Below are 24,193 nucleotides of genomic sequence, written 5' to 3' on the forward strand. Positions count from 1 at the left end.
ATAAGCCGGGTGGGGTCCTAATCCCCACGAGCTGAATCAGCCTCTCTGGGTGTGGGGTCGTGCACGGATGTTATTTTAACAGCTTTTCCGGGGATCCCAGCACAGCAGCTAAGGTTGGAAACAGCAGCTCTGGTGGGTCCCCGGATGAGAGAGCCGGGGTTGAACCGGATAGCCCCTCTCGCTGAGCTGTGTGGCGTGGGCTCGTTGCCTTGTTTCTCCGTGCCTTCACTTCCTCGCCCACCAGCTGGGGAAGTCCGGTCACCGGCCTCGGGCTTGCTGGGACGATGCGCCCTGGTGACGCTCACTGTCACCACGCCCGAGTGCCTCGCTCACTGTCCAGCTCGTGGTCGGCGTGTGAGGAGCGGGAAGGAACGGGAAGCAGGAGAGTCCGTTCTGGGGAGACCGTGATGGGCGGTGTTTGAGGTGACGGTGAGCAGGCCCGCGAGGGTGGAAGTCGGCGAGGAGTGAAGCTGAGCTGCCGTGAGAAGCCGTGGGCCGACCCACATTTAAGAGGTTGCCGTGTAGGCCATAAAACCGAAGTCCCAAGACTCGTGTGTGCCTGAGCCCTTCTGCCCTGATGCTCGCGGCCACAGAGAAAGGCTGCGAAATGTGCCAGAGGCGCGTGGGCCCCTCGGACTGGTCACCCATCCCCGAGGCTGCCCTCTCCCTGCCCCGTTTACCGCCCTCAGCCTGCAGGCCTCCGCAGATAACCTCACACCTCCTTCCCTGGGAGGTCTGAGCCTACAGGTCGTGTCCCCGCCCCTTCGTCATCCAGTGGGGCCTCACCGGCCTCTGGGCCCCACCCCTGCTGTGTCTCGGGGGGGCCCTGGCCCGCCCTCCCCTTTAGGAGGCTGGGCCACAGCCGCTCTTCAGGCTCTACCCCAGTCCTTCCCCAAGCGTTCCTTTCCCACTCCGTCCAGATGCACCGACACACCATCTCCCCGGCCCAAGAGGAGCCTCTGCTGACCTCCGCTCCTGGCCTCCCTGCCTCCCTGCCAGTTCCGGGAGGGACGGTTCTACTGCTCACGTGCTTGCAGTCTGGTGTCTGTCCGTCTGTTCTGGAGCCACGTGGAGAGGGAAACCATGAGCCGCGCCGTGGCCAAGGGGGAGGCAGGGCCTGAGCTTGGAGGCTGCGGGATAGGGCCCTGCGTGAACCCCCAGGGAAGGGTTGAAGGACAAGGACGTGCGGCGGTGAGACAGCTGACGCATGTTCTCTTTAGAAAGTGCCCTTCTTCCAGGGGTAGCTCTGGGCCGCGTGATCGCCCTGTCACCTTCGCAGGTCTGGTTGAGGAATAGCTGGTGTTCGGGCTTTTATTACTCAGTTACCCTAAATTGCCATTCAGCGAACAGGTACCAGTGTTATTTGCCTTTACTAGAAAGTGAACATGGCGACTTATAAAAGGACCTTTAAAAACTGTTCAAAAGGCAATGCAGAAGTGCCTGGGTGGCACAGTCGGTTGAGCATCCAACTCTTGATTTCGGCTCAGGTCATGATCCCAGGGTTGTGGGACTGATTGTTGTTGTTGTTGTTGTTGTTGTTGTTGTTGTTGTTTTTCTTTTTTTTTTTTTTTTTTTTTTTTTAAAAAAAAAGGCAATGCATACAAGTTGTCAGAGTACAACTTGATGGATCCAGTAACTTTGACTTTGGGATTCTTTATGTCCTCACATCTTAGCATCTTGTGCCTGTCCCTTTCCCACCAGATGGTCTCTGCAGTTTACTTTGCTTTTGTGTCTGCACCTGGGGCCTGGGACCCAGCTCAGGGCATCTGGTGGGCGTGGAAGGCTTCTTTGCAGACAGTCCCAAGGCTCTCTTTAGCTCCCCCCTCCCCAACTTCCACCTCTGGCCCCTGCACCCCCGTTACTCTTGGAAGGTCCTCCACCTGGGTGTGATGTGACTCCTTTTCTTTGGCCCTTAGATGACTGTTAACCAAAATTCTGAGCAGGCTGACCTCTTCCTCCTCAGGGTCACTTTGGCCAAAAAGCTTGCTTCGGGTCCTTATAGTGCCTTTCTGCGCCCAGCTCTGGATTCAAGGGCACAGTCAACATGAAAGCCAGCCCAGTTTGAGCCCTATGTTCTGTTCCTTCCCCAGGCCTCATCTGAATCCCAGAGTAGTTGGCAACCATCGAGAGCAATCCAGGTGTTTGAGGACAGTCTTCAGCTCTGTGTTAGTCCTAGCTCTGAGGGACAGCCAACTCCAGGCCACATTTATCTAGTTGATTTTCCCAATTGCATTGCCTCTTATGGGGACTGGGGATGGAAAGAAAATCTGCAGTTGTCCATTGTTAATCTGAGAAGGAAGACATTTACAGCCACAGCTTGAGAGAATGTGTCTGTTTGAGCTGCCTGGGATAAGGAAGTCAGCACACTGCATCTGTCCTTCTGTGGATCCCTTGGTTCCCTCAGCATCCCCCTGTATCTATGCTGGGTACATTATCCCCTGGGGATCTCTCCCTTTCTTTTTTTCTTTTTTTTTTTTTTTTAACGTTTATTTATTACTGAGAGACGAGAGAGAGACAGAGCATGAGCATGGGAGGGGCAGAGAGAGGGGGAGACACAGAATCCGAAGCAGGCTCCAGACTCTTAGCTGTTAGTACGGAGTCCAGCGTGGGGCTCAAACCCGCAAACAGTGAGATCATGACCTGAGCCGAAGTCAGACACTTAATCGACTGAGCCACCCAGGCGCCCCCCCCTCCCTTTCAAAGAGGAGGACACTTGCATGCCCTTCCTTATTTTACTTTAATTTTTTTAATGTTTATTTTTGAGAGAGAGAGAGAGTGTGAATGGGGGAGGGGAACAGAGAGAGGGACACACAGTTTTCGAAGCAGGCTTAGGCTCTGAGCTCTCAGCACAGAGCCTGACACAGGGCTCGAACTCACGAACCGTGAGATCTGACCTGAGCCGAAGTCGGGCGCTTAAGCCTGTCCCTCCTTATTTTAAATGGGACAGTATTAAATATCATCTTATTCCCTTGCCCGACGTGTGATGTGGAAACAGCATGACATAGACGTTCCTGTCCTCGGCCCAAGGTACCTGGAAAAGTAGGTGGTGTTATGGGGAGGGAGCTCTGGCATTTGGGTGGCCGAGGTTGGGGGCATATTACTGCAGTGGCAAGCTCAACTGTGAGTTTTTCAGGAAACAGAGGCTCCTTTTTTTAGTTTTTTATATCTGATGCATGAGTATCCCCTTCCTACTTGACCTTCCAACTTGAAGGTCTGTTACATAGTTAACTGCCAAATCCCGTTGCTTCTCAAACTGTATTGTGCATAAGAATCACCAGGAGAGCTTGTTAAGAACACATTTCTACCAAGGTCCTGCCCCATACCCACCAAATCAGAATTCCAGAGGAGCGCCTCCAGAGAGAGTCTCCACCCCCCCCACCTCACCCCCCCCCCCCACGCACACATACTTCACTGTACACAGTTGGGGGTGAGCTTGTGCAGGTGGCCTCAGGTCCACTCCAAGAAATACTGCTAGGGAGAAAGATTTCCTTAATGGTCTCGCTTTTCACATGCTCACACCCTAAGAAATGGAGTCGTAGGTAACTTACTTTTGTTACCTCACCTTGGAAGTCTCTGCCATTTCCTTATTTGATCTACATCCATACCAGTTTTTGTGGGGCTTGTTTGCTTTTTTGTTGTTGTTGTTTTCTGGTGGAGGGAAAGCCAATGGTAAATCGACATGGGGGTATTTCCACTATAGGCGTGATCAGCAAACTAAAAACAGGACCAGATATTAAGCTCTACTCTCAGGAAAAACAAAGGGAAAGACATGCCATTCAGGCAAAGGATAGTCAGTGATTAAGATGTGTGGATTTCTTTTTGTTTCTGGCAATTCAGAACACTCCGTCTAGACTTAATTTGGAACACTTAAGACCGTTACTAAAACCTCAAAAAAACAATGGGCATAAAAATCCAGGACATAAAAAATGGCCAGATAATCTCCTTCTTTAGAATAATCTAACCTTTTTTTTTTTGTCTGATTCTTTTGGTTGCAGAGTCTGTCTTCAGATTGGTTACATGGTTGTTTTAGGTGGGGTGAAGGTCTATTTTAATTCAGTTCCATTCATCTGCCATTCACTAGGTACCTACTGTGCATCCTGTGGTAGACCTACTAAAGGGAATGAGGTAAGGAGAGATCACTCATCTGGAGAAGTTTATGGTGTCTCTGAGGTGATCACAGGACACAAACGAATCACCCGGAGTGTAATTCCGATGTTTTGCTATTGCCAGGGTTTGATCACTCTGCAGATACTCATTGAGCCTGGAGGGAGCAAATCATGAGCAAACCAGTTAAAGAAATTCAAAGTCAGTGAAAGAATTTGCAAGATGGGCTAACAGGGAAGATTTATAGAGCAAGAGCTGTATCAGAGGAATGTTGAGGTGGGTCTTACAGGAAATGAGAGACGGGGTAGGGGAGCCTGAGAGGCACCAGGATTGGCATAAATGAGGGAAGATGGTCACATCTGGAAGGAGCTGAAGGCTTGAGTCGGAAAGTAAGGGTTTGGGGAATCAGGCTGATCGTGGACATTAACACAGGCATGTGGGGCTGGGATTTAACAACAGAGTAATTGAACGAAGTTAAGGATGTTAATGAAGTTATTCAACGGGAATGGCAAAGAAAAACAGAGTGGGGGAAACGCAGAGGTTAGGAGACAGTACTAGTTGTTTAGGAATAAGCCCTGGATTATGATGCCTCCCCCCATCCCCCCCCCCCCAGTATAAATGTGAACACTTTTAGTGCATTTAACTTTCCAGGTACTGTGACTGCATAATTGGCCTAGAGGGGATAGTTTTCTATCCGTTTGTTTTGCTTTCTTTTGTTTATTGACTTTGCTTTCTCTAAGGCACAATTCCGAAGCTCTCGTCTCTTTGGAACCTGGTTTCAAATCCCACCCCTGCTATTGAGTGATAGGCTCTGGAAGGGTCAGGAGGCTTCCACCCCTCTCCTGGCCGTGTGTGTCCCCAGCTCACTGTGTTCTACTGAGTCACTGATAGAACGTCAACGGAGCCATCCACACTCTTGCATCTGGACCCCATTATGACCAGGGCCTGTGTTTGGCCGTATGGTGGGTCAGCGTCGGTGGTTTTGTCTGTGGCCCTGGGACTGTTTTCTCTCCTGTGGATTGAGTTTGGCCTTCTTACCCCAAACTGGGAGCCTTCCATGATCGCCTCTCTATCAGGAGGGGACACGGCACATTCTAAAACGCCATACTCTGAGTCACTTCAGAAGAGGGGCGTAGCATTATAAAGCCATAAACGTAAGTAGTTTCAAAAATTACGTAACTTGTACAGATAATAAAGTATAAAAGATGCCTGACTAGAAGTTAGGTTTGATTGAAGAGTGTAGAAACCAATCACATTGCAGGCATTGGCTTTTTAAATGAGTCTTTTGTTACTAGCAGATAACAACAGGACAAGGCTCCAGTTTGAGGGTATTAAGTGAAATACTCAACCCATTGACAATCCCATCCACCCAGGGAGACGGCCATAAATACGTGAAAGCTTTTAGGGCTGCAGCTTGTCTGAGAAGTAACCAGTAAGTTGTCCAGCTGGTAGGTTATCTTCAATTTCCCTTTACTCATCTCTGGGACCTTGAACCGTACGGTGAAATAATTTGAAATTAAAATTTTCTTACTGGAAAGCTCAAGTGGGAAGCTTCGTGTGTGCTCGACTACATCGGCCCAAGTGCCCTTCCCTTCTACGCGCACCCACGTATGCAAGTGTTCGTGCACACCAGCTGCGTGCCACAGCGTAAACCCGTGCGTGGCGTTTGCAGACAAAGGTGTCCTTGTGGCGCCTTGGTGGCAGAAGCTGACACGTGGCTGCAGCAGAGATGCCAACGGGCACAGGTGTCCCCCACACCACCTCAGGGAAGGACACACACGGACACATGCAGCGGACAGGCACGTACGTGCAAAGACACACATGCACACCTTCAAAGACCGTGAAATAACCTGCACCTTCACGGACCACACGGGCAAAGCCGAGCAGCCCTAGAGATTGAACAGCGTTAATGCCCCGGAAACTTGGCCCAGCTTCCTGCCTTGCTGCAGGGATACCAACTACGTGTCCCGAAACCTGAGGACAGTGGGCCAGACCGCTTTGGGGCTGGGCCCGAACCACTTTGGGCCTCGAGGCATAAGCCTGTTGTTTCCAAAGTGTAATCTAAGGATCCTCCTGCCCCAGAACCACCCAAGTACTTCTCAAAAATGGAGATTCCTGAGGCGCCTGCGTGGCTCAGTTGGTTAAGCATCCAGCTTCGGCTCAGGTCATGATCTCACGGTAGGTGAGTTTGAGCCCCGTTATCAGGCTGTCTGCTCTCAGCACAGAGCCCGCTTTGGATCCTGTGTCCCCCTGTCTCTCTGCCCCTCCCCTGCTCACATTCTCTCTCTCTCTCTCTCTCTCTCTCTCTCTCTCTCTCTCTCTCTCTCTCTTTCCCTCTTTCCCTCTGCCTCTCTCTCTCTCAGAAATAAGTAAGACATTTGAAAAAATTAAAAAATAATAAAAATAAGATGGAGATTCCTGAGTTGCAAAGCAAATCTAATGAACAGGCTCTCTGGGGGTGGGGCCAGGTGACATACATTTAAACAAGCTCTGTAGCTAATTCTGCTGTTAAAACATTAATGAGGTATGACTGGCATACAGAAAGCTGTGCATATTTAACGTGTGCAATGTAATGGGTTTGGAGATAAGTATGCACCGTGAAACCGTCACCACAGTCTGCCGTAAATAGATCCATCACGTCCAGAAGTTGCCTTCCACCTGCTCTTCATCACCATCACCATCCCCACCACCATCATCATTTTATCCTCTGAGGACTGTTCCTCTGGGTGGCGGGGGTTCCAAAATCTCTCACCCCTTGCCTACCCCCCAGCGGGCATACCGTGTGCCCGGTTGAGATGGGAGAACAGGGCTGCCGGTGACGGCCTGGCATCGAGCTGTTGATCCTTCACCTGTGATCAAACCCCTTTGCTTGTGATCAAACCCCTTATGTCCCAGTGGTGGTGACAGTGAAGATCCAAAAGTAGTTGGTGAGGTAGGAGACGTGTGTGTTGGTGAACTGGCAGGTGGGTGGTTAGGAGGAGGCGGGTTGGTCGGGTGAGGTGAGAAAGCAGATGAGTGGCAGAGGAGATGATGCGAGTTACTCTCTTCATGCTTTACAATAGATGTAGCATTTACCGCGCTGTAGCTGCTGGGCTCTCCCTCGAGCCACAGCGGGTTTGGAGCTATAATCCTCATTTATGCATCGAACAAGTAATTTTTTGAATTCCGAAGATGTGCCAGACACTGTGCTTTGTGCTGAGGTTTCAAGAAATGAGTAGGAGTGCCCTCAACTATGCGGCTCTGCCCCCAAATCTGTAACGGAATGAGCTGTCCTTGGGGAGCCAGTGGTTGGGTGTGCTAGGTTCCACTGCCCTTGTCCCCCGGCATAGACATCTCTTATTAAACCGAGGAGGCCGAATGTGCAAGACAAGCCCGGAGTCGCCTCTCTCCCTCAGCCCTGTTGGCTGCTGACCAGTCTTAAAGCCAGCTGGAGGATCCGGGCTCTCGGTCTTGGGTATTGGGCCCTGGGTAATGGGCCCTCGTTCCCAGGCAGAGATGCAGATGCTGGCGTTGTGGGAATGAAGGTCTCAGGTTGGGTGTTCCCAAAGCAGAGCCTGAGGCAGGACTTGGGTGCCTAGAGTCCTTCTGGGAGACATAGGGAATGGGGAAGTGACAGGAAAATTAGGGAGCTGCCCCATTCTCCCTCCAAGGGGGTCACTGAAGGCCTGTGGGATCAGGCACTGGAAGGGCCGGAGGCTGGGACTCTGCACCCACCCTCCTAGGTTGAGGGTCCTGTGCCCTTGTGTGGGCCACGCTGGTGTGAGGACCCTGTGGGCTGGGGCAGACTGAGAGGAGGCTGCAGCAGAAAAGAAAGGGGACGTGTCACCGTCTGAAATCAGAGGGACCACACCCATGGCCCGAAAGGCCCCGGGGTGTGTGCTACAGCACCACGCCCAGACCTCCTTCTGGGTCCTCCCCGCCAATACAATCACATGTGAGGTGTGTTTAGATGGAAAGCGACTAAAAGGGAAATGCCCTTTTAGGCAAATGTAAGGACCGTATAGGCTAAGAATTCAGAGTCGAACTCCAAACTTTGGTGTTTTAGAAGTTGGAGATAGGACTTAAGAGCTGACATTAACAAATCCAGCCTCCACCCCACCTTCCTTTTGTAGCTGACTAGGTGCCTGCAGGAGGTGGGAGATGGGCTGGGCTCTGAGAGAGAATACCTGGGCAGGGGCGGGGGCCTGAGGGCACAGTGGCGGGAGGTGGAGGGAACTGCTCCTCTTCCCGTGTCATCCAAGCACACTCAGGACGTGTGCAGGCACTGTTCCCTCTGGCTCCTTTGTTGAATGAGTCAATGGCTAAGTGGCCATGTGAATGAATGAATGAATGGCATTGGTGGCCCCATATGTTTTAGCCCAGCTCACACTGCCACACGGCAGACACTCTCACACACCCGGTTGCTTGTGTTCTGTCACTGGTCACCCGAACCCTGGGCCCGTGACGTCCGGCATCTCTGAACCCGATCGTATGGGTCTGCAGTGGCAGCCTTTGGGGGAACATACACATCTCACCAGAAACAGTCATTCGCATCTTGCCTTTCCACCTGTGAGATTTCAATTTAAAACCTGAAGACAGCTGACTCGGCTTTTAACAGATTAGTTCCCTGAAATCAGCCAACATCTGTCATGTCCCATTATACCTTTGCAGAAAATTAGAAGCGACTCCCCTAGCACGGAGAAGGGGTCGAGCACAGCACGATCTGACTAGAGAACCTTGAAGGTGTGAAGACGGTGCCGTCCTCTGGGCCTCTAACCTCTTACCTGCTTCCCTGGGGGACCTTACTCACATGCTAGACATGACTCCCTCAACTCTGTCTTCATACGTGTGAGCTGAGCGAACAGAGATTTCCCGCAGAGAACGCGGCTGCTCGAGCATTGCTGCACATGAGCTCGGCGCATGGTGAGCTCTGCGTAAATGTGAGCTGCGGGCATTTTTACCACCGTTCTTCTCCTCATCGCCATGTGTGGCAGCGGACTTGGCTTTGAATTCCAGACCTGCTCCCGTATAGCTGTGTGATTTTAGGCAAGTTCCCACTCCTCTCTGAGGCTCATTGTTCTTTCCTCTTACGGGGGAAAAATCACAGCCGTTGCCGAAGCTTTTATAAGGACTAAACGAACAAGCTGCGTGTGTCTGACTCACCTGTGTGCGCCTAGCCTGGCCCGAGGTGCCTGTCATAACCATCATGCTTTTCCCTTGGGCTCCCTTCACGGTTAGGCGCCTCTGGTCTAGCCTGTACTCAGTCTGGCCTGTGTGTGTCATTATTAGCTATCAACATCCCCAGTATTCCCAAGCTTCTTGGGATCGTGCATGATTTCTTCATCATTTCTATCGATGTGGAGGCCCGCTACCGTGCTTTACCTTCGACAGGTGCTAAACGAAGGAGGGCCCGCGTCCAGGGAGTGTGTTTGGTGGGTCTCCTCCAGCGTCAGGGAGGGACGGTGTCCAGCTCAACAGTGAAGGGGTCAGCATCGGAGGAGAGGAGCGACATCCGCCCTCTGAGGCGGGAGGGAGAGGTGACGGAACTGTGTTGGTGTGGATAGAAAGACAGGGTGCTGTTCCTCACTTGAGGGCATGGGCTGTCGCCACCCTGCTGCCACTGGTGAGCCGGAGGAAGGCTGTGAAGTACTACGCTCTTTGGGCCGGGCACAGGGGCCTCGGAGAGTGGAGAACGGCACCCTGGAAGCCTCGTGAAGGTTTGACACCTGCCGGGACTTCCCGCGTCCACTCGCCATCTCTGCCGACATCAGAAGGTCAAGGAACGAAGACTGGAGTGACGTAAGAGACTGTTCAGAAACCGTCCGATGGCATGTGAGTGTGTGTTGGTGTGATTGTGTGTCGGGGGTGGGTATTGGATGTGTCGGTGTGTTGGATATTTGAGTATGTATTTTGTGTGTGTGTTGTGTGTGTGAGTGTATATTGTGGGTGTGTTGAGTGGGTTTAGCGTGTGTGTATGTGTGTTGGGTGTTGGTGTGAGTGTGTTAGTGTGTATGAGTGTGTGTTGGTGGGTGTGGATGTTGGGTGTCTTGGATATGTGAGTATGTGTCGTGTGTGTGCCGAATGTGGGTTTCGTGTGTGTGTGTGTTGGAGGTGTGAGTATTGGCGTGAGTGGGTGTTGGTGCGGGTGTGTTGGGTGTGCATGCTCATGGGCAGCAGGTAGCCTGGTCCATAGAATTTCCCATATTTGGAGCCCCCTCCGGTCCTGCTGCTTGTGACAGGGGATGTGTGCTCTTCAGTCACAACCTGATTTATGTAAACATTGACCACAGAATAAAATTTTTTGGCCAGCACACGAGAGACAAACTGTTGGTGTCGCTTCTTTATCATCCACTGCCCTCCAGTGAAGGAGTTCTAGTTCTCTTCTTTCTGTAAATGAGAACTTATAGTGGCAAATAAAAATGCACTGAGTGTGAACCCCCCCAGAATATAAATAGACCTGGCACTGAGATCAGATTTTGTCACTTGGGGAAGTGAGCAGCAGGGCCGGGCGGACTCAGGGAGATGGGAGTGCTCCGGGTCCTGATTGTGGCAGTGGCACCACAGATCTGTACATGGACCAGAACTCATGGCACTTAGGTCAAAAACTTAAATAAAAAATTCTTAAATAAAAATTTTAGATCTCTTCACCCATAAAGACCTCTAAGGAAAATGTTGGTAACATTAAACCCTTAAACCTTATCTTGCCTGGGTTTTCTTCCTGGTTGTGTTGTGTTGTGTTGTGTTGTGTTGTGTTGCGTTGCGTTCTGGCAAAAGAGATAGATTTGTCCATCCTGCAACAGGATGGCCAGCAGGGTAACAGACATTTCTGGAAATGGCCGGACAGGGCAACCTGTAGAAACAACTCTGGGGAATAAACAGCTGCTTATGACAGCAGCATTTCTATCATGCTGTTTCTTTATTTTATGTGCTGCTTTGTGGGACAAGTCATGGACTTGTCCTCTAAAACTTAGGGACAGTGGCTGCCGGAAACAGAAGTGACACATTGTTCCCTCTAAAGTGTCAAAGTCCAGAAAGAAGAGTAAGTCTGTGGAATTTGGTCATGCAGCCTTTATTATGCCTATGGGGTCCTGCCCTTGGCTTTCCCGTTATTGTGGCCATGGCCAGCACACCCATGTGTGAAACAGCCCAGTTTTTCCCCAAAGCAGCTTTTCCCTGTGGCAGGCCCCCCATCTGAGGGGGTTTTCATGCTGGTTTTGCAGGGCAGGTCTTCTTTCCTCCGCAGAGAGAGAGAGGGTGCCTGCGTGCCATCTTGGACGCGGTGTGTTAGCCCGTCTACGTCTAAGTGACAGACCTTGAAGAGGGGCCCCTGTCCCCGGCAGTGATCTCAGGCATGACGAGACCAGTTCTGGCAGCAGGGCCTGGGTCATGCACCCCAATAACTGGGCCATGGCCCAAGGCCACATGCTGGGCGCAGAGCCACATTCCTTCTTTTCCCTCTGCGCCGACAGGAGCTTTCTGCTTGCTCCTGTGGAAGAAACAAGAGAGCCACCAGCATGTAAATGTAATTTCACTGTGCCCTCCGCAGCTCAGAGCAGCCAGTTTAAGACGCAGGTCCTCTGCTATGACTGTCCTGGCGGTGAGAGGTCCGCTGGTTTGCAGATTTGAGCTCATGGCCACACTACCCCTGTTTGCCTCTCCTCGTCGTGCTGTCAGGCTGCTCTCTGTGCATTAGTTCCAAGGAGGTATCCTTCCTTGCTCTTAATCATTCCCTTTTCTTCCTCAGAAGACATTCCCCAAATCTCCTTCCTTGATTCTATGCCCTTCCTCTGTTCCCGGTTACAGCTCCCATATTCTGGGTCCTAACCTGGAATTCAAAGTCCTGTTCCAAGGGCCCCAGCCTTCCCCTCACCCCGTGTGGCCTCCGTGCCTGCCAGGAGACGGTGCTGCTGCCTTTGCTTCCGGTAACTCCCCTGCCCTGCGTCCCACCCAGACCCCCAAACCCAGCCCTGTTCCACTTCCCTTCTGAAACTCAAGAGCCAAATCTGCCATGACCAGAAGTGATCTCTCCCTCCTCAAAACATTTAGATCTAGTGCAATCGTCTTGTTAGTCATTCATCCATTTGATCTCCAGGGAAACTGTGAGCTTCCTGGGGCCAGGGTCTGGCTCGTAAACCCTGTGGGAGAACCAGGGCTGATGTTACAAATGATTTTACAATGAGCTGAAATCACTAGCTAACACCAGCTCAATCTAGGGAGGTGCCGTGGGGACAGAGACCTGGGTCCCAGCATCCCACCAACCATGTGATGCAGGATGAGTCTCTTAGCCATTTCCTTAGCTTCTGGATCCCATGATGTTCCATAAAGGCCTTGGGGACCATGAAAGTCTCTGCAAGTTAGCGGCACTGTGTTGAAGCTTTCCACAGCTCTTCTGAGTCTTGCGTGTATAGATTATTCTCTCTTTTTTTTAATGTTTATTTTTGTTAGAGAGAGACAGTGTGAGTGGAGGAGGGGGCAAAGAGAGGGAGACACAGAATCCGAAGCAGACTCCAGGCTGTGACCTGTCAGCACAGAGCCCAACGCAGGGCTCGAACCCATGAACTTTGAGATCATGATGTGAGCTGAAGTTGGACGCTTAACTGTCTGAGCCACCCCGACGCCCCTGTAGGTTATTAATTGTAACATTCCTCGTTCTTCCTTTTTCTTCTCTTCCCTCCACCTGTGTTCCCAGGGCTCTCCCAAGCTAACCCAGGTGGACATACCAGCAGTGACGGGAAGTCTCCACAAGTCACACACTTAGGCACGGGGACACAGTTAAGCGAGAACTGAGCTTTCAGAATGTTGCCAGTTAATTGCTGTCCTGTCCTGTGTTGGGGCTGCCCCTGAAAGAAATGTATTCACATCTGACTCTCAATTGGGTGCCATGCAGATCCAAACGAGGCTTCTGACGGAAGATGTAAGACTGAAGATGATTTTCTCTGAGAACTGTGCCATTTACAGTTTTTTCCCCCCAACTTTTCATGTTTATGTTCTGTGTCGTGCTTTGTATGGAAAGGCCCGTATTTTCATCTCAGTGCATTACTTTATAAGCTGTACTCAGCAGAGCAGTCCCTACTGTGTGTGAGACGCTGCGGGGTACCCTTGGCCCTGGAGGGGGTGCCGTGGCTTCTTTGGAAAGAACGTCTCTTATGGGCACACACGTTTGGATGAAAGCCTCAGGATTGGAAGGCACCAGAGAAATTAGCAGAAGGGCCGAGTGGGCCCCACTCTCTGTGAGGGGGAAGCACCAGTTTGTATTTGCCCAGGCCTTTGGTTGTGATGGTGATGATGGCTGTTCATCTTTCCTGAGTGTTCCAGGAACGTGGCTTCATGTGATTGTTATCATAACTCTGAAGGGAGCTGGGGCAGCAGCAGCTTCCCCATCTGGCCGTGTGGTCCGGGCCTTGCCCGGGGTCACCCACGTGTGGGTAACCAACCCACAAGTGCAGCCTGTATGTCCACTCTGTCTGGATGACCCCTGCACCGCTGCAGAGGGCCTCCAGGCTTGCCCCCGAGGGCTGGAGAGGGCTAGCGGCTGCGGGTAGGCTCAGGAATGCGTGTGATGTGAGCAGCGTCCTGTCCATCCTCCTGCCCTCCCCGCCTCACGCAGACAGGCGTCCTGTCCTCTGGAGAGTGCCGTGGAGCCACAGTGCCTTTTCCTGTCACGTCAGGAGCCCCGAGCGAGGCTTGGTTTGGTGCGGCTGCTGGATTTGCACGCTGCTTGGTTTTTTCAAGCCACGGCCCCTGTCCCGGTGGTAGTGAAAGGGTGCCCTTGGCACGCCGGACAGGGCAGTGTCCGCACCACGTCCAGCCCAGAGACCGGACGGCGTGGGCACGTGGCCACAGTGCACATGCGTGTCTGCCAGGGCAGGCCACGCGTCTGCACATCACCCCACGGTGGACTCGGGCGCAAGTCAGCCTTGGCCCCAAGAGCGTGCCCCTAAACGTGAGGATGAGAAGGATGTGGATAACTGCGACGCCCGAGTGCCGGCTCTGCGGGCTTCTGCCCAGGGAGGAACCACCTGGCGCACAGGGCAGCACAGGGCAGTGGGGCCGCCCCCCCCCCCCCCGCCCCCCCCCCCCCCCCCCCCCCCCCGGCTGACGGCAGGGTGTGCCGAGCCCCTTGCCCACCTGCTCTTTGGTAAAACTCCCCGCACTCAGTCTAACTGCCTGCTGCGGAAGGAAGGCACGTGCGGTCGTGTCCTGCGGGTACCAGAGAGGAAGCAGGAGGGACTCTGTACATATTCATGTTATCCCTCTTCCCATCTAGCGAGCAAGACTCACCACACTTAAATACTTTCAATTTTGCCTGCACAGCATGAGAATTGCTGGGTTTGTTTTGCCACAGAAATTGAACATTTCTAAGGAAACATGACAACACTGCCTTTCCTAGCAGGTAGGAGAGGGGCTCTTCTGCAGGAGATATGCTCCCCGCCGCCCTTGGGAAATGAGATAGTGCCCGGTGCCAGCGAGGGAGGCGGAGGGTCCCAGCTCTTCAGTGTCTCCTGATCAGGGCGCTCGCTGCCTGAGCTAACCCGCGTTAATAGAGCTGGGCGCCCCCGTCGGTGAGGCCGGGCCGTTGGCCGGGATGGAGGCGGGCCGTGGTGCTAAGTGCTCTGCACAGTTATTGTTTTTCTTCTTTATTCAAACCGCCCTTCAAGGACTTCTGTTTTGTTTCCCTATTCATCTTTCTTTGGCCGCCGTGTTTTCCATGCATCTCTCCCTTGTCTGTTGTAAATTCTCATTGCATTTAAAATCTGTATTTTATGCTTCCTTGCATTTGAGGGAACATTTGGACTTCCATTTGTTTTATAATTTGTCCTGGGGGTTAGTCTTGGGCAGCCGGCTAGATTGTAAATGTCTTGGGTGTCCGTTCTGGTGATTAACATATTCTCCATACTTGATCGGGGGAGTTGAGGATTAGAGATTTCACAAGGTCTGTTAAAGGAAAGCTGTTATATAAATCCCCTAAGCCTTTCATGATCTGCAAAGGTCAGCATTAATGAAAATCATTTCAGGAAATTTTTTTTTTTAATAATTTAGGTATGTTTAAAAGAGCTTTTGCGAGAACCTTCATACGTTGCTGGTAGGAATGCAAAATAGCGTAGCTACTGTGGAAAACAACTTGGCCCTTCCGCAAAAAGAATTTCTGTATGAGCCCTGCCGTTCCACTCCTGGGTATATACCTGAAGGAATTGAAAACAGGGACTCAAACCAATACTTGTCCAGAGGTGTTCATGGCAGCATTATTCAGTAGCCAGAAGGTGGAAACAGCCCAAATGTCTATCAGTGGACAAATGTATAAGCAAAATTGTGGTCTGTCTGGACAACGGAGTATCATTCAGCCGCGAAAAGGAACAGAGTGCAGTTGACCCTTTGAACAATGTGCGGTTAGGGGCGCTGACCACCCTGCGCAGTCAAAAATCCATGTGTAACGTTCACCGTCACAAAAACTTCACTACTAAAAGCCTACTGTTGACTTAAACCTCACCAATAACATAAAGTCAACGTGTATTTTGTACGTTATACGTGTTATTTACTATATTCTCATAATAAGGCAAGCTAGAGAAAAGAAAATGTTCTTAAGCAGATCATAACGAAGAGAAAATGCATTTATAGTACTATACGTTATCGAAAAAAACCCGCACATAAGTAGAGCCATGCAGTTGTCACCTGTGTTATCTGAGGCTCGGCTATACCAGTAGATGCTACATGAGGGCAAACCTGCAAAACAGGCCGCAGAAGCCAGACACAACAATAAAATGTTTTATTCCCTTCATATGAAATGTCCAGAATAGATGAATTTATACAGACAGAATGCAGATTGGTGGCTGATGTCAGGGGCTGGGGGACACAGGAGGGGAGGCTCTGCTGGTGGGGAAGCAGTCTTCCTTCTGAGTGATGGGAACATTCCAGAACTAGATAGAGGGGCTGGTTACAGTGTTGTGAGGCCGCTAGGTGCCACGGAATGGTGTGCTTTAACGTGGCTCATTTTATGTTCTGTGGATTTCACTTCCATAAATTAATATTGAAAAGAAGAAAGAACTTTTGCAGGCTGAGAAGTGGGGATGAGGTGGGATTTTACTGTGAACTGAGATTTAGGCCTTTTTGGGTTTGTACAGGGGACCCAGAATTGTTAAAAATGCCAGCTAGAATATGAGTAGCTTTGAGAGCTGTATCTGTGTAGTTGCTCCAGGAATGGATTTAAAAATCCTTGCAAAAGCAGAATTTTGAGGATGATTTATACTTTTCTGGTGCTAGGTTGAAACAGTGGAGTAAATTAGGGGTTTTCTTTTTTTTTTTCACTGACTTGGGAAGAAAAGGAACGTCTCTATCCTAGCTGTCTGCGAGGCCCCTGGGCACCCTGGTGCGTAAAAGTGGAGGTTGATGTTGCCCTGATGAGCATGGTATTACCTGAAGGCCAGGCACCGTCTGCACAGTGAGCCAGGGGTTCCCAGAGTCTCTTTGGGGTGTGTGTGTGTGTGTGTGCGCGCGCACGTGTGTCTTTCTCTCTTTCTTATAAGGAGGACCCATCCTGTCTGGGGAGAAAAAAGACCTGTATTTATGATATGCTAGTGTTGCTAAAGTACACAGTAGAACTGATTTCAGAGCTGGCGACCCTGAAACAAAGCTCCACTTGTGCCGCTTCCTGACTCCGTGTTCGTGCACAGGTTCCTCAACCGTCCCGTGTCTCAGCTTTCTGGTCCCTGCACTGGGGATGCTCATACCGGCCCGTCGCCGTGAGGCTGCATTGAAGTGCACGGCCTGGGAAAGCGCATGGGAACCGTAGCCAGCCTCCCCCACAAAGGGGAAGTGGTGGTGAAAGCGTGTCACCTGTGGAGTGATGACCCCAGGGAGGCCAGGGGCTCCCTTCAGTCTCGCGTTTGAACCCCCTCATCCTTTCACCGCTCCTTACGTGCGTGCCCCTCAGTGTCGTGCGCTTTCTTTGCACTACCGTGTGGAAGAAGCACAGAGTGCCTGGGTTTTCTTTGGATTTTCCTCACGTGTCTTCCTCGCCCCTGGATTCCATGTGGGTAGTGGTACTTTATTCTCCCAGACCTTCAGAGGAGAAAGGAACCTGCATATTACCACACGTGTATTTACACATTGTCTTCGTCCCCCGCTGCTATTAAGAAAACCAAAGTTCAACAAATGTGACATTATCACTGGCTTTCCGGGGACCCTCTCCTTGCCGTGGTATCTGTTATTCCGCAGGACACTGTCCCCTTCTGGCCACTTCTCCCAAGTCTGAACCAGTCATATGTCCATCCTTCTCCAAATCTGGATTGGTTATTCCTTCTCTCTCCCCTTCAGCCAGGAAGCACTTAGTGGGCCCCCACTCTAAGCGGGGTGGGGTGCACCACGATGAAGAGAAGGAGGCCCTTCCCTCAAGGAGAACCCAGGAAGGACACTGAGAAATCACTATGATCACAGCCAAGTTGTGTTGAGGGTGATAAGATTTCATCATTAAACTCTGTTTCCATAGCCATTTTATTCCCCAGTCATGCTTCCCCATAACTTTGGGTAATTTGTCCAAAATATCTTTTGCAGGGTGTATTTTGTGACTATTTGTAAATCTCCCTTCCCTCAGTTTTTCTCTTGAGTCTGTGTTCTTTCTCTTCCTGGAAATTTGTACTGGTTATATCAAACTGCCCTATAAATTGTTCTTTAGAACAGCTCCAATTTATTCTGGTTCTTCACTTTCCTCTGGCCTCTTGGAAAACTTTTTCATGTCCTCAAGCTCAAATGTATCCATTTCCGTATCACGGATACAGAAGTTTTTCTCCCTCGTAGCACAGATGTCAGGTAATTGGGTTGGCATTATCAGCCCCGCCGCATGGCCAGGTGGCCCCAGGAGGCGATGTGGAGAATCCCCCAAGGCCACCCAGCCAGCCGGTGATAAAAGGTGGCCCCGGACCTCTTAATGGTCGTGCAGTTATATTTAGGCCTTTCCCTCCGTTTCGGAGCCGCCCACTGCGATGGTCACTTTGATGGCCAAGACTGCCGTTCCCCGGGATCCGGGCTACGCGCAGCCTCCTCCTTAATGACCGAACACATGTGGCTGCTGGCAGTGGGAGACAGTATGAATATTAATAAACTATATTTCACTTTTATTGCTTTTTTATTAGGTTTTCATGGAGATGGTGTTTGTGAGTGAAGTCCAAGTGCTGAGCCATAGACAGGCATTTTGTTTCCTTGACAAAATGGCGAAGCTTCAGCCAGAGGCAGGGGTGTGCTTAGGAGCAGCTCGTTAGGAGAAATGCTGGTCAGCATGGCAGGCCACACAAAATGGGATGAGCCTGGGAATTTTTATATTGTAACTCATCTGTGGCAGATAAATACCATCGCTGGGCTTTGCAAGGAACTTCTCTTGTGGCTGTGGCAGCACCCCACCCCATGAGCGATTCCGTCACCTTCGCCTGGGGTTGCCGTGAGAGTATTGCCCTCCTCCCGCACTGGACCTCACGGCCCTCCCCTTCCCCTTCCTCTGCTCATCTGACATCTTTCCACCAAACCAAAGCCGGCACGACCTCCCCATGTCTCGCATCTCATGGCCTGTCTCTGTTTTTGTGTGACCATGGATGCCCCTGGGCCTACAGGAATAATTGGGCCAGCAGGTAACGGTGGACTTGTCAGTATCACTGGCAGCTGGCCCTTTGAGACCCAGGCAGATGAGAACGGAGTTGCCATGTGGCTCCGGACACAGGAGGTGGGGCAAGAATGATCCTTCAGCAAGTACCTTTGGTCCTGCTCTAGGGGAAGACGCTCGCTGGAGCTCTGAGCTGGGCGTGGCTGGGATGTGTCACTTTCAGGCCACATCCTGATCTTTGTGGTGAAGATGGGGCTGTTCCTCATCGGGCCAGGGGACGGAACCTCGGCCACAAACCTTGTGTCCTGTGGAGCGTGCGAGCGCACGTGTCTCTGGGATCGTGGAGCGTGCCTGTGGGAGAGCTGTAGGGGACAGGTCTACCTGAACATACTCGTTCCACCAGTTCGGGGAGATCAGGTGCATTTCTGCTAACTTGAAATTAAATAGTCTACTTCAGCCGGGTCAAAAGATCTGAGAGACCCAAAGTGCTGAGTAGCGGAGAATACTGAGGTTTAACCATTCTTGATTTCTTATTGAATTGGGGGGGGGGGAGGGTATGTTCCCGCTTTTTCAATTCCCGATGTTGTCTCAGTTAGAATTAATTACTCCGTAGACAGACTGCCCTCTTTATGCACGTAGAACTCGCCTGTTTTTACAATTGGATTATCACTCCTTTCACGTATTCGATTTGCAGCACGTTTATTGAGTGCCTACTGAATATTATATTTTAATACTCTGATGAATGCAGGTATTTTTAGAAATGGTTATATAAGTCACAATATTGGAGACTAAAGAATATCCTATATGTGTAAGTTTTCCAAGTGACTGCAACTTAATCCATTTCCACACCACACTTACAATGCTTTCATTTTTCTGGACAGAAATCGAACAAGAAGACACCACTGCACCCACTGCCCTCTGATACAGAGGAGAGGACAAAGGGGGAACGGCACTGACATTTAATGAGCACCTGCTAAAGGCCAAGGGCCTACCTTTAACCCTCATGAGCTTTCTCATCCCCATTTAGTAGATGAGAAAATTGTATCTCAAGAAACCCATTGCCGAGTGACAAGGCTAGTAAGTAGCTGCTGGGATCTGAACCCGATGTGTCTGCTTCTCAGATACCCGCTCCTTCTACTGAGGGGCGTTCCCTCTCCAACGGAGCCTTTTCTTAATCCCTCCAGGTTATCATTATGAGTGTCATGAAATGTGCTCGTCTATGGAGATGCACTTATGCATTCTATTTAGATGTTTAATTCTCTTTGCTCCAAAGTTAAAAGGCTCTTGTTATCTCTGTTCATTGAATTCTTAAAATAATAACTAGAGCTGCCTTTTATTAAGTGCCTATCGTGTGCCAGGGACTTTATATGTATACATCATCTCTATTGTGCACGACTCTTGCAGCTAAATACTTGGCCTGTTTTATCAATGGGGAGACAGTCTCACAGAGGTTAAGGACACTGCCCGCAGTCACATAACCACTAAGTGATAGAGCCGGGTCTTTCTGCCTCGAGAGCTGTCATGTTTTCTCAGAGTGGTTGGTCTCTGGTCATCTCGGGGTTCAGCTGTCGGCTCGCTACTGTCAGTGTGCCAGCCCCTCCCCCCCCCCCCAATGTGACGAGTGCAGAGTCAAGTCCCCAGACTTGTTAGAGGTAATGAAAAAATAGTACGCAAGAGCCAGAGGGCCTGGATTCCAGCTTCAGGCTGGACGTGCGACCTTGAGTAAATCATGAACTCCTGGAATTTTGGAAGTATAAATCCCTTGTCCCTGGTTCCCTGCCTGGGCATTGATCACACGTGTAGGAGAATTTCTGTATGCTCCATCCACATAATGTGTGTAGGCTGGATTGTGTTTAGTACACGTCCACACCACTTTGTTCTGATGCGTACAGATGCTATTTTGATTAATACATTGAAAAACATTATGTGGATGCCGTAGCTCTTTTGGCATTGTGTATTTTCGGTTGGAAATTAATAATAAAAGTACAGTTACTATCATGTGGCTTTGATTACTCTTTTAGAGGTAAGTTCCACTAAATGTCCAGGGCCGTGGTCCCCACCACAGGGACAGCACCTGCCCCGCACACCCTAATAGAATTGCTGTGCACGTCTAGGATGTGGAAGTACCATGCAGGGGGCGCCGTGCAGAGTGGTGCTTGCATGAAGCAGGCTCCTGGAGAAGGCCTCTCTGTGGCCAGCGAGCGTGAGCTTCGTGTGTGGACTTTGGGACGTCTGTTTGTGGTGCTCAGAGCCCTTGTGGAGTTTACTTCCAGGTTCTGGATTATGTTCCTATAGTTGTTGATGCCAAATAAATGAGTTCCAACTGTTACTAGATTTGTATATCTCTACTAAAAAGAAAATACTGTTTCAGATACTTGGTAATTAGAAATTATACCACCTTGGTCCTCTCTCTGAGCACTGGCTGATTGAAACTTAAAACACACACACACACACACACACACACACACACACACACACACTCTCTCACACTCTCAGCTGTCTGTATGTAGCTATACATGTTGGTGCATTAAAAGCCTTTCTTTCATCTTTCATAAACTTTATTTTTGAATATGGGAATTTTTTTTTCAATTTCCCTTTTTGTACAATCTGGTCATGATAGACTCAACACCTTCCCTGAAAAGAGAAATAAGTGTATCTCATAGTAGGTTTCTATTCCAAAGAGTATCTGGATTCATTTCATAAGACATGGTTCTCAATTCGTTATTTGTTTTTAATATACAATCTGATACTTACAGAGTATGATCACAGGTACTATTTTATTTAATCATCAGAACAGCTCTGTCTCATCCCCACTTCTCCCTGTGGAAGCTCAGAACCTGCCGTGCCGAGAACACGGAGCCAGGAAGGAGTGAAGCCGGCCTGTCCCTGACCGCAGCCAGCTCTCCTGACACTGGGCTTTCATTTTAGTCCAGTTTCTCACGCATAGATCCTGTTCCATACAGTAATGCCAGGTCAGGGTTTAAATGGTTCCAAACAACATGGTCGTGGCAGGAGGAAAAAAAAAAAATCTCGAAAACTCAAAAGAGCAAGCCTCAATGACATCGTATATCTACTATTGTTGTCTTATTGTATAAAAAGAGAACATAAATCCATTGGCACTCCCTCCACAGACATGAATGCTGAAGTTTATTAATTATAATGGTAAAGGGCTCATCTGAGTGCTAAATTACCAGCAACTGTCATGTTATTGGATGCTCCATTTTATCAGCAACAGTGCCAGATGTTTGCACAATAGACACTGTCGAGCTACAGGGACGTGCAAACCGGGCTGTGCAGCCAACCACATACGTAGCAGTTACCGGACTGGGATAACGAGGAGGGGAGCTCTCCTTTTGTCTAAGGAGAACCCTTCCCACAGAATTGCAGCACTGTGGCCCCAAAAACGATCTTGGCAGTGACCTAATCCCACCTCCTTCGGTGCGGATCTTGTTGAACACCCTTAATGTTGAACACATGCTAGGTTCAGGCCCTCGGCCAGGTGCTGAGGAGGAACGGCGTGAAGGCCTGTGAAGCCGACCGGCCAGGCTCAGACACCTGGTTGGTTAGGGGGCCTGCTGTGTGCCCCTCCCCTGTCCAGTGAGCAGGACCAGATCCAGGACCTTGGCCCAGCTCCCCTGACTCCGCGTCCAGTGCTCACGGCAGATAGCATAGGCAGATGTTCTCTCGCAAGTGGACCGTGGGCTGATGCGGTCCCTTTTCCTTTACGCCAGCCAACGGGTGTTCTGTGGTGCTCTGGAGGCACTCTGGGCACAGCTCTTTCCCAAGTACTTGCCCTGCCATCCCTGTAAACTCTGTCACCTCTGCTGTTCCCTGTTCCTTGGGTACCTGGCATTGGGCCCCCGTGTGTCATCTCTGTCCCTGTCCTTGTCAGGGGAGCTCTGTGTGAGTTAAAAATCTCTAGACCCCAAGTAGTCCTAACTCTGGCAACATTCAAACCATAACTTTGGAGTTCTGAGCCACATGATTAAATGTGAGGTCCAATACTACTCTCGGGCCAGCAGGAAGCTTGGTGACAGGCAGGGGTGGGCAGGTCTGTGCGGGGGGGAGGAATTTCCACCTGGGCTTGTTAGACAAGAAACATTTCGGAGCAGCTCCCCTGGAGCAGGCAGAGTCCGAGACGCCTTCAGCAGTTTACCTGATGCATATAAATGATGGTGCATGAAAATAATTCTGGGCTGTTTCACAGGAAATGTTTGTTTTCTTTCCAAATTGGATAACAAGCTGATTCTTTCTCATAAGAGAGTACATAACACAAATAACTTCAATATGGTGCGCTTACACCGGCTAAACCTTAATCCCGAGAACTATAGGGTTCTCCTTTGTACATGAGCTTCCTGATCGAATTGATTGATTTCGCGATTGAATTAGGCGGTCCCATTAACACCAACAAAATGCGACCACTTTGGTCTGATTGCACGTGTCTGGCTTGGTAAGTTTCCGCCCATAACAGAGCAGGGCCTCCCTGACAGCCCTTGGAGAGGAGACGATGGAGTTCATAGCACTCAGCGCCCCCTCCAAGCTGTATCCAGATGAATCTTTACCTATTGCTGTGGGTGGCCAACTGGCAATTAGGAATGTTTTCATGAGAATTTCTCTTCGTGTGCCTTGGGAATATTAGGGTTTGACTTGCAGTGATACCATAAGATACGAGCTCTTAATTAAACCGAAAATAAAATTGTGATATATTTTACTATACATAAGCTCCCGAAAGTACTCCAAAGTCTTATGAGTTAATGGTCCTTTTTACTAACTTTTTTTTTTCAGGTTCTGCACTGCTAACGTTAAACGTACACATAGGCAGAACTCTCCTTGTAATGAGCATTAGTATTTTTTTTAACTTAGCTGTCTGGGTGTTGGTTGAGTGGGAGGCTGTAAGAGGGAAAGTAATTTTACATGGGAATTCATCTCTGATGTTAAAAATAGTAGTCAACGGAGACCTACGATTGATACACAAATATTATCGCATACTGCGTTATTCGGGGTAGCATTTGATGCTAAAATTGTAGGCCATGGTTGAAAATAAAGAGGAGACCAGCCCTGTGAGATATTTACCTATAAATGGTATCAGACCCTCCCCCTCCCCCGCACCCCCCAATAAAAGCCCTTGGAAGAGAACCAGACAGCAGCCATCAGCTTCCACCTTCTGGCCCTTAACATCTGACCCAGACTCTAGAGGTGAGAGAGGAAGAAGCCAGTTCCTTCAGACCTTTCTGTGTCTTCCCGTCTCTGGCCACCCCTCAGCTGCTTCTGACATTCAGAGGTCACGTTACCATTTAGTTGACAGCCCTTCTTCCCAGTTGGTGGTGGCCGTAGGGAGAGGAGCTGGGAAGGATGGGTGTAGGGAAGCACGAGGAACCTGCAGAGCCGGGAGAATGCAGGGGGGCGGGCAGCTTGAGGTTGAGAGTCATCAGCGCGAGACTCACATGGTCGAGAAGGAGCCAGACTTCCGGGGCAGCGAGGAGGACAGAGCACGCGCACGTGTGTGTGTGCATGCCCACTTGC

General features: G+C 50.3%; 1 protein-coding gene across 3 annotated transcripts in view; it reads left to right on the forward strand.

The window, feature by feature from the left end:
• Positions 1-24,193, forward strand: part of HIPK2 (homeodomain interacting protein kinase 2) — a 129,921-nt gene that overhangs the window by 2,007 nt on the left and 103,721 nt on the right. The gene's annotated exons all lie outside the window — the stretch shown is intronic.

Source organism: Herpailurus yagouaroundi, unplaced genomic scaffold, assembly GCF_014898765.1.
Source record: "Herpailurus yagouaroundi ecotype Mexico unplaced genomic scaffold, PumYag 100, whole genome shotgun sequence".
Taxonomy (NCBI): domain Eukaryota; kingdom Metazoa; phylum Chordata; class Mammalia; order Carnivora; family Felidae; genus Herpailurus; species Herpailurus yagouaroundi.